The sequence below is a fragment of the Apteryx rowi genome, unplaced genomic scaffold, assembly GCF_003343035.1.
Source record: "Apteryx rowi isolate R43461 unplaced genomic scaffold, aptRow1 scaffold_14, whole genome shotgun sequence".
NCBI lineage: Eukaryota > Metazoa > Chordata > Aves > Apterygiformes > Apterygidae > Apteryx > Apteryx rowi.
Window position 1 is genome coordinate 1,081,690 of NW_020447641.1, and position 17,561 is coordinate 1,099,250.

The 17,561-nt window shown below is 39.9% G+C and overlaps 2 long non-coding RNA genes across 2 annotated transcripts in view; both read right to left on the bottom strand.

Annotated features, from left to right (window-relative positions):
* LOC112961944 overlaps window positions 1–7,695 on the bottom strand; it is a 29,165-nt gene extending 21,470 nt beyond the window's left edge. Inside the window, exons 1-2 of the long non-coding RNA XR_003252170.1 lie at window positions 7,606–7,695; window positions 4,062–4,167 (exon numbers count right to left, since the gene is read on the bottom strand). This is a non-coding gene — a long non-coding RNA (uncharacterized LOC112961944). The remainder of the gene's footprint in view (window positions 1–4,061; window positions 4,168–7,605) is intronic.
* A 1,476-nt stretch (window positions 7,696–9,171) lies between these two features.
* On the bottom strand, window positions 9,172–10,997 carry LOC112961946. Its single transcript, XR_003252171.1, has 3 exons — window positions 10,892–10,997; window positions 9,974–10,196; window positions 9,172–9,295 (listed from the first exon to the last, which is right to left on the bottom strand). It is a non-coding gene; the product is annotated as an uncharacterized LOC112961946 (long non-coding RNA).
* Window positions 10,998–17,561: the final 6,564 nt, after the last annotated feature.

Here is a 17,561-nt window from a genome sequence, read left to right on the forward strand (position 1 = left end):
GGCACTGCCTTGTGCTCCCAGCAGCACACTGCCAGTCCTCCTCAGCCATGATGTGGTTTTGGGAATGCAGATAGAAGTAGGAGGAAGAGTTTAATGGAAAGTCGAGGCAGATTTTTATCATTCTTGGAGAGCGATGCTAGTCGTAAAGGTTCTGCGGATTAAATCACAGTTGTCCTGCGTAGCTCGCTGCTGCCCTCGCATCTGATCAGATTCAGGGTTCTTCTGGCAGATACTGGAAAAGAGCTTCCTTCCAGATGATCATGGGGTCATTAGCAGAACTAGCCCAAAGCTCAAGAGGAGAAACTTGTCCGATACTCAGAATTTAAAACATTAATCAGCATAAAGATCATGTCAGTATGGTGAATGGTATGACCTAGTGGCAAGGTCGGACCGATCAGGAGCCTAAAGTCCAGCGACTATCTTCCCCCATTTCAGCTGGGATTGCACCCCTCTGCACCTGGGGACAATACAGCAGTCCAAGAAGGTGTTTTTACCTATACACTAGTGGGGATAAAGTCACACAGACAAAACACACGTAGCCAGTCCCTGCATGGCATAAAGGTAATATCAGCATTTCCAGAAGAATTGAGCACTGCTAAAAGGATATCAGCGGACCAACAGGGAACTTATGTTACAATAGTAACCAAGACATTTTTTCCCTGTAGCAGAGCCTGGAAATCACAGTAAAAAAACTAAAATAAAAATAAAAAAACCACATGGTTTAGAAATGGAATCCTAAAAGACTGCTCCTTTGAAGAGAGCTCAGTAAATCTCTCTAAATTAGCTTCTGAATAGCTCTAAATTAACTTGTACTCAGGACTAGATTAAGGCAGTCTGGGTTCAAAGGTGCGTTATGAGAGAGCACTACCAAATGATCCTGCAATCATCCAAATAATCCCCAGTTGGGATAGTCAGAGTGACTGAAAATCTAACACAGGCCCTTTCTCCCTCTCCAAAGCGCTGGCGAGGTCTAGTCCCTGTGCTAAAGACTGAAAGCCTTTGTCACCAACAGGCCATGTCAGCTCCAGTGGACACATGTGTGGGACATCCTGCGTGCCCTCCCTCCTGCCGCTCCACAGAGACTTTCTCCAGGTTTTGCAGGGCCGTGGCTTCGACACTGATAGGTCACTGCGATACAAATTCAACCTCTCGGGAGGCTGAGGCAGGTCAAGAGATACCAGTCAGGCTACATTGCTGAGACCCTCATGCTTATCTATTGCTCAAGACATAGTGGGACTATGCATCTTTGCACCAAAAGCAAGGAAGTTTAAGAAAATGATTTCCCTAATAATATGGTAAAACCTTAATTATTTCTTCCCAAATTCCACAGAATCAGCACTAACTTTAAGCTAAAGTAGTATCATCTAGATCTGAATTCTCTTTGATAATTAAGTTGTTTTCACTCCAAAATATTTATACTATGTCCAGCTTGTCAAGTTTAAGGCTACATCTTCCACCTCTCATACTTGCAGGTGATCTCTGTTACCTGCAAGAACATGGAGGAGTAACCCACTACTCTTCAAGAGACAGCATTACATTCACAGATGGGCTTGCACTGCACAACCCAAGGGGAATCCTAAAAGCACAAAATAAGAAAAGCCTCATGGGCACCCCAAGCCATTATGGGGATGGTGGATATAAGAATATGCTTAGGATTGGAGGAAAAATGCCTTCAGGAGTAAAGTCTGCAATCCAGCTCCCCAGCAGGAGATATGTATAGGAATATATGTACGAGGAGATATGTATGAGGAATTCTCTTTAGGGAGAGTCTCAGACACCAGTGGTTTCAAAGTAGGATTTTTTGCATCAGTGCTAAAGGCATTGCCCCAGGAATTTTGTCTAGATATCCATACTGCTACTTCTTACTAACCACCCATTTCTGAGTGCTTATATTTTCCTCCACATCTATAAATAGTCATTAGATCTGGACCAGGCAGTCTTATCTGGAAGATCAGTGTGGCGGTAGAGCTAAACTGCCTATCAATGGATAAGTTGCCCTTCCTATGAATCCTGTACCCCAGACAAGAGAGGGTGAGACTCTAAAACAAGAGTGGCACATATGAATGTATGCATATAGCTTTAAGATGTAAGCAGGACGCAGTATACGTTTCTAGAAATCCCATTGCCAAGAAGTCTCTGGTGCTAACAACAATACAAGCAAACGTTCTCAGGAAGACGCTAGGAGGTTGCCAATGCCACGCTGATGCAATGGCTCTGACACAGACACCAGGATGCTCGATCCATCCATCCCGGGTGCTACCCTACAGCCAGGGCAGCACCCCACTGCCCCCAGCCCACTCTCCAGACCCCTGCAGCAGGCGTGATGTGCACGGCATGGTCCCAACAACGCATCTGACCTACCACCACGCTCCTGCTGCGGCGGCCAAACACAGGGCTGCCCGACACAGGCCCACAGGTGGCACTGATCATGTGGTCAGCATACCTTATTATACCTTCTGCCCTTTCCTGACCCTCCCTTTTTGCCACCCTAATCCTCCACAAAACAACCAACCAACTCAAATGACTTTTCCCTCCAAAGGTCCCAGTTCTGGTACATCTGCGCCCCATTTTGGTATTGCTGATACTGTTTACCAGGTTTTCTCAGCCTTAGATGGTGTTACTGATATGGTTACCTTAGTGCTGTTGTATTCCCCAAAAGTCTCCTTCCATTATTTCTGAAATTTGTTTTTTCTCACATAATTATGCCTTTACCACCTTGTAAAAATCCCTCACAGTTAAAGCAAATCTGTAACTTTTGTTAGTTTCTTACATTGCTATCTGTCATGTCCAGCAATTTCTCATGTTGTGTCCAGCAGGTTTTTCACAACCTCTTCTGTTAGCTTAACCTCAGGACAGGGCCCAGTCATTTGCCTGCAGCCCTAACGCATATATGTAACAGGAGAAACTAAATCTTCTATTACAGGTAGACAAGAAGTGCAGTAGTCCCTTGTTTCTACGGTAGAAATAAAATAAATAAATAAATAAGTAAATAAGTAAATAGAGGTTACTGTGAGAGAAACATCCTCTCACTTACAGAGAATTGTTTGGGAGGTAAGATGTCCTCTTACACATCCCCCCTGTGGACACAGCTTTCAGATCCCTGATCCCACTTCCTTGCGCCCAATAAGTGAATTTATTATTCATAAGTGATGATATACATATTAAAAGACATCATAACTGTCAGCTCTTTGAAACAAGATTCTCTAATTGAAATGGCAATTTCAAGTATCTTGTCGTGTGACTAAGGTTTAATTTAAGGAAACACTGACTAAACTCTGCACTGCATGTTTACTTCTTCTGTATAATGAATGGGCATCTGTACTGCACAGTTTGCATTGTGAAGAGCTAACAATTATGATTAATGACTGATAAAAAAATTTCAGCTTTAGAAAAGCATTAGGGAAATAGCTTACCCCCACAGAAAACTGCTTTGGCATAAAGAACATCCTGAGTTGTAATATTTATACATTGCTGTGAAAGTTTAAAGTGCTAAATACTGTAGATGGTCAAAAATTGCAGAAATGCAAAAATGTTTTTGCAAAAATGCACTGCAATTCAAATAAATTTTGTTTTTATCAAGACAGCACCAGAATGAAATGATGACTTTTACTGACTATATTTGCAAAGAATTGACTTCTGCTAATATATCATTTATTCTCTTTTGAGCACAACAAATAAATCCAGATACCCTTTGTCAAAGCCAGCATCTATATCATTTACATCTTTCTCTGGGTATAGACCATAGAGATGGTAGCAAAAGAGATGCATTTGTGGCAATATATGAAAAAGAATAGCTGATGTACAGTGAGGTTCAGTGGAATCCATATTTCAACAGCAGTTTAAAAAGAAAAAGATGAGCATCCTCAATTTTTTTCTTTACATACCTTATATACATGCATACTTTACCAAATACTTAGGATGTTCAAACAAGCCACAGGGTTGGACTTGCAGAGTCCATGCTCCCTCATTACAGGGCTAAGAGTACATATAGGCGATATTCATTATCTTAATGTTTGGTCCTTGTTTTATTAATCTTTCTTACTTAAACATAAGACACAAACCTGTAAATGCTCCTCTTCCACTGCCGAATTTTCCAGTTCTCTGATGACTTAAGGAATGATGAGTCAGTCTGAATTGCTGAGAGAGAGAGTCTTAACTTAGTGGCATCTGTAGAGCAGAGAATTATAGCACCTTACAAAGTTATATCTTATCTCAGTCTTTGTTAAGAGTCTTAAGAGATATTGTTAGGTTCTTTTCACAAAGCACGATTGCGGTAGGTAGGACCAGTGAATTTATGCTAATCACATTTAGTCTTTCATCCTAAATAGGGCACATAATATATATGAGCAGGAAAAGAGAGCAAATAATCAAACACTTTATAACAATTTGTCTTAAGCCCAGTTTCTGTGTGATACTTCAGCCACCAGCAGCCCAAAGTTAATTTAGAAAACACTATACATGCATTATGTGACAAAAGAGAAAAACTCAGCAAGCTTTTAGCCTGAGAGACTAAGAAGGAGAAAGGTCTGCAGAATGATATTTTCAGTTAGCACCCTATATGTTTCCACAGCCCATGACCTGCCTAAAATTAATGACAACTTTTGTGTACTGCACTGATTTACAGGAATTATTCTTGGCCATAAGGAATGATAGAATGAATAACTTCTCTCCTTTTACCTTGACATCAGCTGTAAATATTTCAAAGCAAAAATTCACCAGAAGAAAGCACTGTGCACATGGAACTGGTGTTTCTTTCCTGCACACACAATGATTATTCAAGCCTCTGTGAATTTGTGCTGCTTTTTGTTATGGGTTTTTGTTTTTAAACAGTTCTTTCTATGAACCTGAAATCCATACCACTGCAGCTGATTATTTTTTTCAGATGGTTTCCTTCACTAACATCCTGAGACTTAATTCTTGTTACAGTACTCTCCCTACCCTGAGGAGCACATTTCCTATTGACCAATACTCTGCTCAATTCTGATTATAATTGTAAAGGCACTGCACTGAGATTAAACCTCCTACTTCCACATCTCATGCACAGCAATCTGAGAGGGTTATTAAAACAGACTCCCTTCTGATCATCTCTGTAGACATTTTAATCTTACATTCAGTGTTTTTATATCCAAACCTTGCTCCTCACACACAGGGGGGAGGGAATTAATTGAATTGAGTGGGAGGTTGATTCGGTGGAGTACATTGGAACTGAGCAAAAGTATATCTCATCTATTGAAAAGCACTTACCCTGAATTCTAACAAAATAAGCCCATTTTTAAACTGCTCACTTCAAAGGGAAGAGTGGGAATTGCTTGTGCTCCATCTTTCCCCCAGTGTTTCTATTATCATTTCTCTTAAAAAACAAAACGGGCACCTGGGAAAGGTCAATACAACTGCAACGTATGGAGTGGAGCAAGTTTTCTCCTGTTAATGTTATTTCTAATATGGAAGCATGAAAGGCCCTTCACTGGAGTCATGCGATGAGAATGGATTATGGGGAGGAAAGCGAGGGAGACAAAATAATACAGTTCTGACTCTAAATACTGCACTGTCCGCTACATGAAATCCAATGGCTTGGGTTCACTTGGTGATTTTCTCACCTCTTCTTACTGGTCATTCATTATATGTAGAGGGCACAGGAAGCAGATGTTAGTGCACAATGCAAACAGGAGCTTCATCATAGCAGAATTGTGAAACTTTTCATAAAACCTAGCATCTCCCAGAACAGAGAGTGCTTTGAAAGAACAGACTCAACAGGTTTTGTCTTGGAAAAGAAGAGGATCAGGGACTGGGAGGATGTTGGGAGCATACAGGGTATAATGTTGCTACTACATTTACTCTGATGACCCATCAGTATCTCTGCAGAGACCTGCTCATTTTGAATGAATCGGGATTTTTATGAGCAACTGAAATGATACTGAATAGGTACCCCACAGCTTGCTCTCACGTAGAAAATCATCAGAAAAAAGGCAGGCAAAGGCCAGGGAGAAAAGAGCATGAATAACACTAATACTAAGCATAAGAGCTATTCACATGTCTGATCTCCAAGTTTTCAGGCAGGGTTCAGAAACAGAACTGTTAAAAAATTCCAGCATCCTTCTATCTCTTTCAATAATCCAAAGCATGACATTTACAGTATTATAGTGATTTCATGTAATATGGATCCAGTAGGTTCAAAATCTCTTCCTCTTTCCTGGGCCATGTTAGGACTAAGACCTTTATATCCAGTGCTTGGCAGTAGTGCACCAACTGGGTGTCTAATACACAAAGGGCAGATTTTTACCTCTAACCCATGAATTCTCCCAAATGAATTGTCCCTTTTAATGCACTAGTGAATCTGGTGTCTCACTCAGCACTGTGAATTCCCCAAGAGAAGTAAAGCCTGGCACCTTGATTTTAGATATTGCACTCACTGTCACACATCACATGCCTGAGCCCAGTCTGGAACCTCCCCTGATTCCCTCCCGCTCTTGCTCAGGTCCTGGAACATGCCAGGGGGGAGGAGGGTTGGATCAGACAGCATGCTTGTATCTGCAACAGTAATCTTATCACTGCAGCTAGTCACCTCAAAATTACTAACCCAGGCAGGATAATGTGACCAACTGAATGCTCCAAACCAGCTGCAGTGTCCAAACCAACCAGTGTTGCAAGTATCATGCCTGAGGCATTTCTACTTGGCAAATACATTAATGATGGTAGTAACACCACCATCACATCGCCTTTCTGTACACATATCCTGTAGCATTTTTTGTTTAGTAAACTTCTCTGTGTTTAAAGAATCTATATAGCCACACTAGTGCCCTCAGCAGTGCTAATGTTAGGGAAAGCAGTCAATGAAATACATGCTTTCTTTACTTTGAAATGCTCCTGGAAAGTGACTACAAGCTTAGGACTCCTGAAAAAATACACAACTCTGGATGATGCATAGATGGAAAAAAATACACACTTGTAGTCAGATCAGGGATTCACTTGAACTACAGATAGTTCCCAAAAATCCTGAAAAGAGGAAACTGTTTTAATGAAGGGAGCCCACAAACAACAGGAAAAAGGAAGACCCATAGGACAAGGAGAAAACGTGCTGTGACATAAGCTTCGATGAATGAAACTGTTTCCTTTCTCCTTATATTGTGGGATGATAGGTAGCAGCTACGSTCAAAGATCAGCTCCATATGGACATTGCAAATATGAATAACAAGGCCTTTCACTCCATTATATGAAGAACTGTCAGTAGCTGCAGAATGCTCAAGGTGACAATACCATTGCTTGGACTCCCAAAAAGAAGATCAAACTAAAATCCCATGCAGTGATCAGCTTGATCTGGTCTCTCCAGGATGTACTAAGTGCTCACAAGCATAGGCAGAGCAGTAGCATGACTCACACATTTAAACCATGCTTTTAAAGAGCTGCTGGGCACACAGAACCATTTGGAAAGCAGGGTTTCTGATTTATAAGAGTCTTGGAGTTTGGAAATATATTTGGCATTGTCACACAGCTTTTCTTGGTCTTGCATTTGTGTCCGCAAGGTGCGTCAGAGTATACAACATATGTCATGAAGTAACGAAGCTGGAGCCCTGGAACTGAGCACCACAAGGCTGTGCTGAGGCTTACCTCCACCCATGCCTCACTGCTGTGCCTGAGGCATGTTCAGGCATCAGGTGACTTTCCAGCTCCAAGATTCCAGTTCCCCTCCTCTGTCAGTTTCAGGGATCTGAAGTAGTCTAAAACAATAGCTCTTAGAAAAAATATTAGATGACAATTGTTGCAGACATCCTCTGCAATTTTTCTTGATCACCAAATCTTGACTGGGGTTGAAACTTCATAACTGATTATGAGTAATTCACTTTTACTTCATCTTTAAAATGGATAGGATAATTTAAACTATCTTAAGCCACTTTCATGGTTAGCCGAGATAACTTGTTTTACCTCACATTTGCACCAGAAGAGCAGATGCATACCATCAGTTGCTGCAACTCAGCTAGAGGGCAGTAGTCATTGTAAAGAAGGGCCATGATTTTGTAAGATGCACGAACTTGGTTGCTTGTGATCACCTGGCTACATCAGCATCAACTACAACAACCAGCACAGTTCAGAAAAGTACTGATATTTCTTGCAATGATTCAAATCAGGAATTAGTAGATTGAGCATTATTCAACAGCCATTTGCTCTGCACATAATTTTTGCATAACTGTTTTCTAAATAGTACATCCCCAATCCATAGTTTATCTGCTAGTTTTTCTTCTAGGCTGTTGTAACAGCAAGAATCCCAAGTGGAAGGAAAATTCAAGGGAAAAATCACTGAAAAAGTTTGCCAATTCTGCTATCTGCAGCACAGGGTTATTTTTATGTGGTATCCGTTAGAAAGCTGAAGGTAATCTGGAGATGATGAACTAATTGCACATACAGAAAACATTCATCAAATGCAATTTATAGTGTGGTGCATGAATCTTGAAAGTGTTGCAAGCTTCAGGAAAACACTCAAGCTAGAAAAAACGTGCTAAGTAAAGCAAACAAATTCACGCAAGCTCCACGRGAAGAAGCAGTGTTCCACTTGCTGTGCTTGAATTTTGTACTGCCAAGCCCAGTTGCACAAACAGGGGAAGGGAAAAATTAAAGTACTAGTTATTATAACAACAGCAACTGCCTTCCTGCATGGGGAAAGACTCCAGAACAGATCAATGAGGATCAGAAGGGGAAAGAAAGGAACAGAAGTCTGTCCAGTACAAAAGAGTGGACATAGCCTAAAAGAGCTTCCTAAAACAAGCATGCCATGGCAAGGACACCGATTGTCCCCAGGTTAGAGCAGTTATGAATGGTAGCTTTTAAAACATAGATGTAGCACATCCTTTTGGCTTCTACTACTAAATAAAGTTTCAAAGAGGCCAGGCACAAGACAGCAGCCTTCTCAAAGTGACCTGCTGTGGGCTGGGCCTTTGGTTTCCAGGACCCAGAGATCTCAGAGAAGCAAACCTTGACATCCATTACATGTAAGCATGTTCTCTAGAGCTCCACATTTCCAGGGTTTCCAGAAATGCAAATCTTCCATTTTGCTACAATTGATCTTTTTATACTTTTCCCATTGGTAGGGAAATCTCAAACAAATCTGGCAAGGATGATCCACGTGTTAGCCCCAGAACTCCTGTACCACCAATTAAATACAAGACTGGGTACCTGCATCCAACTGAGAAATCCTGAGAAGTAAGGCCATATTTTCTGCTTGGTTGCACTGGTTAGTTCAGGGGGGAGCAACATCAAATGCTGAAGTACAAAGAGAGGTCACTCCAGGGGAAACAAGTTCTCTCTAGCAATATACAAATAGTCAAAAGTTATCCTATGACTTCAGATATATTAGGAATTCTGTAACAGCTTTCTTCTTTATGTCAAAACTCCCCTCACTTTCATTTAACTACTGTCCACCTCAGTATTTTTAATTAATTGCTGTTATTTACTAGATGTCATTTGTAAATCTGATCAATATCAAATTAACCTCACCTTCAAGGTCATTAATGGCTATGCTGAATAAAAGTGGTTCCAGAAAACCCTGAGAACCCCAAGTATCACACACATCCTCTGTGCTTAACATGACTCAATCATCCTCTCTTCTGTCAGTTAATCCTTTCTCATTGTTAGTCTTTCTTTCACTATATCAATACATTTTCTGTGATCCCCCCCAGAAAACAAACCAGCAATGCTGCCACATCTGCTTCCTACCTAGCCTGAGAAACAGGCCCAGGCAGATGTTTGGGGCAGGGGGAAAGGGGAAGGGATCACAAACCCCCCCAAAACACTCACTTGGCTTTCCAGTATCAATGGAATGGAATATCTCTGAAGTGTTTCTGAAGCATTACTAACACCATTGTAACAATAGCAAGCAAAATGCAGTCTCTTTTTTTCCTGGATATACATGCATATAAAGCACAACCCCAAATATTCTCTTCTCTCCTTCCCCTCCCTGTAGTGTTAAGGCTGTTCCCATTACCTGGACTCCTCACTGCCAATTCTTGCAATATTTTGTATACATAGTGGGTCTTTCTCAAGTCTCTCTCAAAGCTCCATCATACAACTTCTGAGGTATTTGTACATAAGGTCGCCGGGGGCCAATATGCTGCACACAGGACTTGAAGGATAAGGATGGCACATGAGAAGCTCTCCTAGTTCAGCTGTAGATCTATTCGGCCCCTCACAGTCAGCGATTATTCTGGCTGGGGAAGAGAAGAATTTTCTGAAACCTTACCCAACAGTTCCCAGGGTGTTACCACTGCAGGCAGCCAACAACAGAATTTGGAAGCTGGGGATGTCACAGTGCTGAGTCTTCAACAACCACAGAGAGCCATGGAGCAAGCACGCAGGGAAAACTCATGGGGAAGGACGATGCAACAGGGGACAAGGGACGATGCAAGACCCCTGGCATGCACTCTGAGTAAAGGGAAGGGAAGCAGCACTGGGTGGAGAACAGGTTAGGAGAGTGGCTTTAAAGAACAGGAACAGAATGTAAACAGGTCAGCATGCTAACAAGTTTCAGGGGCAGGTGTTGTGGTAAAGAGAGGAGAGGGGGAAAAAAAAAAAGCCAAAAGGACCCCACCACGTTCCTTTTACTTAAGATTCGGTGCATCTAGCCTGAGCAGAAAAATGGGAAAAGACACAAAAGGAGGAAGAAGGTTTGGAATTTCAGACAAGGGGTGGACRGGGTCCCTTTGAGGAAGCAGCAGAAAATGGAAGTACTTAGGATGAGAGCACACACATTCAGATGGTCTGTGCAAGAACATACAGGAGAATGAAGGCAGAGACTATATGTAAAATGAGTAGAGATAGCTGTAAAGCAATTCCTTGGTGCAGGTATTAACCACTTTGTACTTAAAATAATTAGATATGGTGCCTCTAGGTACATTTATATTACCATTTTAGTTTGGCTCGGGAGCTCACTTTGGAGGAGAATCAGCAGACGGTGACCATTTCCATGCTTTGGTTCAATTACGGAGCAGTCCCTGAGCAGGTAAATAGGATTCCTTTTGGAGAAAACAAAAGCAGATGAGTTTCAGGAGTGTGTTAGTCTATTTGTGACAGCACTAGTCTATTTAATCCATGTGACCAGACTCAGATTAGCCCAAAGTAACTCCATACATCACAGTTTTCCTGAAAGAGACCACTAAAAGGTATTTGAATAGGAAAGGAGACCAAAAAATTTACAGACTAATCTTGGAGTTCATATACATATGAAAATTGCTAGGATAAGAGAATGAGAAGCATGTATTTAAAATACACAGTTTAGTCCAGAATAGATTGGACTAGCAGCTCTGCATGCTAAGGGCATGAAAAAAGATTCCTCTCCCCCCTCCCCCCAATTTATTTGATCTTTATTTCTTTGAAACGTACATTACCAACTTACAAAGATATTACATCAGGGATAAGCCACACCTTTCTCGTGGGAATAAAGTTGAGGGAAAGGCCAGATAATACACCCAAATCAAATTGCTTGGAAGCTGGGAAAGTACCATATGTTTGCCTTCAGTTTACCATTTGCAAAGCATCCATTTATGGATGCTGCTAGAGAGAAAAGCCTGTACTAAAGTGCCCTTAGTACGGCTATACTAGTACAGACCAAGAGTCAGCTGTAGCAAAGAACTACATTGATTAACAGTATTTGTGTGCTGTTTATTTTAATCTTGGACTAGATTTTGGAGTTTGCGACAGATCTCCAACTGCTTCGAACACTCTTACTTTCTATCCCTTGAATTTATGCCTGTTCCATACAGCTGGTCAGAAAACAATTCTACTTGGAGTTCTTTTTTTAAAAAAAATTCCTTATGCATTATACGAAATACAAAAGCTTTGAAACTTTATGAAACTGAATTATGTCAAAAGATCAATTTTTTTAATTGCACATACCATGTTTTGAAGTACAGTTTCTCTCTCAGAATAACCTCAAAATCCAGCTTAATCCCTAAACTTTCCCATTGCAACCGTTACGGACTACCTCTTTGCAAGATATTTAAACTTCAACAAAATAGCTTCATAAAACAATGTTATTCCAACCAATTCTTTTTGCCCCATTTATTATCCCAAAAGAGTCGCTTCACAGATTAAGGGCAGGAAAACACCACCAGGTTTACTAGGCCTGGTCTGTGTCATTTTCCTTCCACTTGCCTCTGGCTTCTCTACCATTCTTTACAGCTACCACCTAAATCTACCACCCTTTTACAGGGTGGCTCCTTTAGTTCATTTCAACAGTTTGCTCTTGTAGCATATGACACTTGGCATAAAATTAATCCATACAGGTTTAGTTCTTTATCTTCATAACTTTTTTTTTTTTCCTTCTAATGTTCAGTCTACTTCTTCCGGTTTAAAGATGCTGTGTACTTCAACTCTAAAGGCCAGAGCTATTAATACACTACAGAAGTTTAGTACAGGGATTGGTCTACAATTAACCCTGCAGTATGTAATAAGCAGTATGACACTGCTTGCCACCTTTACTTTGTCTTTTATTTACAAGCAGACATATTTTCTATACATTTCTTCCCCCTCCCCCTTCTTTTCATCTATTCTATGAGAACCTCCATTATTGCAGCTTCTTAAACTACTCTCATAGTACTGAGTCAATTTGGTGAAACAGCTTTATTTTTGGCTGTCTTTGACAAACCAGATCACAGTCTGTGTTAATACACAGTGATTTTGTTCTAACTAGAAGTACCGTAGTATTCCACGTTATTCATTTCTACATAATATACATAGATGCATGTGCACAGCTCATAAAAAGTAAATATTGCGGTTATCTGTAATCATAAAACAGTAAAAGCCTGGCTCATGAGGCACCAATTTCTTGCCTTTTTCCTCTTCACACTGCAGCTCATGGCAGACATCTGAAACATTTCTTTGAGTATTATTATGGCCTTTACAATGTGACAGACATCTCAGAAAACAAAAAGAGCCTTTGCCTCAAGAAACTTACAGTATATGTATCTGCACAACACTATCGGGGGAAACAAACACCGTACCCATCATGATTAACAAGGAACTAACACATTCTTTCAAAAAAAGCATCTCGGGCAGCAGAGAAGAAAAGCACAAGAATCCCACTGAGACAACAACCAGAGACTTAAAAGTGCCAGGAGAATCCTGCTTGGACCTGGAGTGGCAGAAGTTCAAGAAAAGTAGAGGACTGAATAAAGGTAGGAAACAAAACAAACACTGTACAGAATAAATCAGCATCCCCTAAACTCAAAATGCATCATGAAAAACATTTTTTCCTGCCTCAATTGAGGAAAAAAGGCAGTGAGAATTTAAATCATTTTATTCAACAAAACATTCACCATTGCCCATAAAGCTGATGTAATTCACCATTCTGGCAGCATGTCACACAGTTTCAGAAGATGATGCTGCAGATTTAAGTGATGTGTTTATTATGTATAAACTATATCTATGTATAATATAYAATATTTTACCAACTATTAATGTCTAGAAGCTAGGCATGCTCATATGGGCATTTATGTCAATAAACACCACAGTGCATATAGCCTAAGTCCTAGAGCTACTCAGTATTTTTACCATAGAGTATAGGTGCCATTTTCACCAAAATCTACACCAGTTCAGCCTTCAGGGCTGGTGTAATTAGTTTGGCATAACGTATTTTAAAGCTAAGGTTTTATTACATCTTAGCTGATATCTGGCTCCTACTGAGGCAGTCACTGTTTTCTCCCCCCATGCCAAGGAATATGCTCCCTCACATCAACTCTGGCTTTTGTCTAATCTCTCAGTAACTGGGTTCTGTTCACTAAATGGCAGAAAAATAACCCAGGGCAAGAGGGGCGCTGGCTTTTCTTGGCAGGGAGGCGGCCAATTTAGCAAGCCAAATCATCTTATTGAGGGGCAAGTTAGGCATTAGATCTGGCACAAAAATCACATAGCCAAGAAAGGAAAAGGCACAGCTGATCATTTCGATAGCAGCAAGCCGTAAGAATGGCTCAACGGTAAGTGAAATCACATCCTGATGGATTCCACACTGCTGCTTGCAGTGCAAAAGGTGCATCAGCAACACATTCRCATCTGTACCTTGACGGCTGTATCAGCAATAACATCTGGGAGAGAATAAACATATTGATATTAACAACCTAACCCATTTCAAGTGACATGACTACTGTTTGTAGCTAAAACTTTCGTATAAAGCAGTATTAAGAGAAAAGACATAAGTATATAGTTTCATTAAGTTCTTGATTTATTAGAGTAAAACTTCCTGCATTTTGCTTAAGGAAGGTTACGTTCAAGAAATCAGGTAGTTGTGTATTAAAGACTTTAAAATTGTTAGTTACATAATTGCATTTTTAAAGCATTAAGTATATGCCTTTGCCTTCTACTTATCAGTTCCTATAACTCCTGCAATTTCACTACAAGACGAACAAGTTAGCCATTTTTTAGCATCATTGAATCAGCATTTATGAAAATAATTGAGCTGAGTTACCAAAAAGATGAAGGCGATAACAATCAGTGTCACATTCATACAGCTATGTAGTGGAGAAGGCAAGCATTACTCCATCAGATTAGCCTTCCCAAAGACCAGACATATCATCCTGAATTTACAGAAGGAGCCTGTAATATTTTAATTACCAATAACCTACATCAACTTCTAAATACCCTGAATGCGGATAAGTCTGCAATTACTCATAGAGTTCTAAACTAAATGTTAAAATATCTTATGTATGGGAATCATTAGGAAAGTTACACATTTCCTAGAGAGGGATTTTGGCAATAACTCATTTCCAGTGATAACAAAATGACTTAGATTATTATCTATCCAGTAGAAAGAAAATCTAAAGAAAATCATTACAACAATGAGGCAATATCAGGGATAATCACCTAAGCACATGCAGCAAAATCAAATTTGGGACAAAGCTGACAAATCAAAATGTTTGAATCTTGTAACTGTTCCCTCTTTCTTATTGCTTAAAATGACCGTAAATGAAAAAGTGAAGGTTAAATGTTAACAACTGAAGAGCATTTTGACACTTCATAAAATTACCAAATAGAAATCCCAGGGGAAGCACAAGGAAGTTAGTAATGAACTTGATACCTCATATAAATCAAGCAATTTAAAACATCAGCTCTTTATCAGTTTAAGGAGTTGCTAGCATCTCTGAATAATAAAATACTAGCAAATAGGCATTCTGTTATCTGACAGACAGGTGCAATTCAATGTACAATACTCATTCCATAGATTCACAAAAATATGTTGAGATTTTATACTGTCCATCATGGCAACCTGAAGATCAGAGTTGTATTTGTGGCAGTTACTAATCCACAAGAGATTCTAATAAAAATCAACAGTTTGCTCTTCATCAGCTGAACTCACAGTATCTTAGATAATTTCCATTTTTAAGTAGATCACATAGCCTAGCAATGATACACAGCTTATCTCCATAATGCTGCTTGACAAAAAAAACAAACAAAAAACAAAACAAAACCCCCACACCTTTAAAACCTGCGAATTCATTTTTGATATTAAAAAAAAAAAAAAAAAAAGAGGAGGGGGAACACTGGTTGAAGCTGGCTGAGAAATTGTACAGCTCCAAGCCCACCTGCCCTACACATAGTGTCTCCTTTCAGCTGATATTTGCAGAGCAGCTCTCAGCTACCATCTCCTCTCTGGAAAGCTATTGTTCTTGTACAGAAATTCAATATTTACATCATTTTCCTCTCCGTTTTCTCTCTCTTGGATACACAGTCACTACATCTGGATGAACTTTTTCTTCTCCCTAGAAGAATGGCTTTGACAGGGCAGAGCACGTCTGCAAAAAAAAAAAAAAAAAAAACCACAACCCCCCCCCCTCAGCATTTGGTAGCAGTTGCCTAGATACAGCCTCCTAAATGGCAGAAGTCTAGACTCATTTTTTTCAGCAAGGAAAATGAATGCCGATTGTTCCAAACTCTATTCCTACTGAAAGTTCATCCCTACCCTATCTCAACCCATATTAATGTGGTATTATAAAACAAGCTGTCAGCTTATTATAGAGGCTCCAAGCATTAACACCTTACAAATATATTAAAACCTTAGAAATCTTCAAAGGATATTACTGAGTTCTACTAATGTAAGTGTAACTAACATTTAGTAACAAAAGTAGGGGACTAATAACTTTTTTTTAAAAAAAAACAGATGATTAAGAATGATTCATAAAATTGCTCAAGTTTCTACAATATTTAAAAAAAATAATAATACTGTAAAGCATTTGAAAAGCTTCTTTCTTAGTGTAACAAGGATGCTGGCTGCTCAAGAGTCCAGCAGGTGCTAAATATCAAGCAAACCTGATAGTGAGTTAACCAGCAAGACCAAGGACTTCCAACGTAGGAACTGTCTCAAACAGACTGAAGGGCTCCCAGATTTCCAGGGCTACTCACTTTCTGAATCTGAAAGCCTAAAGTGCTCAGAGCCCTCATTTCACTCTATTCACTCTACAACATGCACCCTGAGTTCTGAAATCTCCGAGGCAACTGGCTATGGCCACAGAAAGATCCCAGAAACTCTGAGGAAGAGTCCTAAAAGCCACTGATCCTGCAAGTCTTGGATGCCTAGAAACCTACTAGGTGCCCTAGATAATCAGATTTTGCTCTGAATGTGATTTCTCACGGAGGAGTTTAGGTTTTTATAACACTGTGCAAGTGCACAGAGTACAGTATATTGTACCTTGCGCTAAATCTGTCTGGAAGCTTACCAAGCAGTGCCAAGTGTACGAGCTGGCTGGATACCTACTCCCAATGCAGGAAGAAAATCTCTGTAACCTTCCCTAGCTATGGAAGAATACACTGTATATATTGTTTCAAATCCTCTTGAAAAATCTCCCAAACTTATGGTATCCACCGCTTCAGAAAGTAAGGGAGCTGCTATAAACCTAAAAAGGCAGGCATTAAGGCAGTTATGTAAAAAAGGGGTATATTCCTTCAGATTAATAAAAATGCAAATTTTCAGTCTTGCAAGATCTGGAATCAGAGTTGAAATGTGGAATCTCTTTCCTTAGGACTACATATTCAGACCACCTATTGTAAAGCTTATGTCACAGCTTATAAAAACTAACAAATAGTCTCTACATTCTTGTGAAAAAAGTTACTTTAACATATTTGTTTGTCTGTAGTTTTACTGAGTAACTCCAGTCACTTGCTAGTGACAATGAGTTGTGATTTGGTAATTCTCCCACTGCGACAGCTGACAACACATCCCTTGGTGGACCAAAATATGCTGCTGCCTTCCTTAAGCAAGGTATACCACCTGGAGGAGGAGAGCGGAAAAAGAAAAAAAGAAAAAAGAAAAAAGCCATTTAGACTTCATTCACAGAAATGCAGAAGCACTTGGTGTTATCATTCTTTTGCAATCAGAAGTGCAATGCATTCAAACTATACCCACCTATGACTAACAGGATGGTACCACAAACACTATCACAGTCATTTTCATCACATTTTCCTGTGAGGAAAAGGTCATCTGCTATTAACCATATATTACTGAAATAACTACACTCCAGACAACACAAGGTTCTAGGTACATGAAACAGGAATTTGAAAATAACCACTTTCTACAAACCAAAATTGGC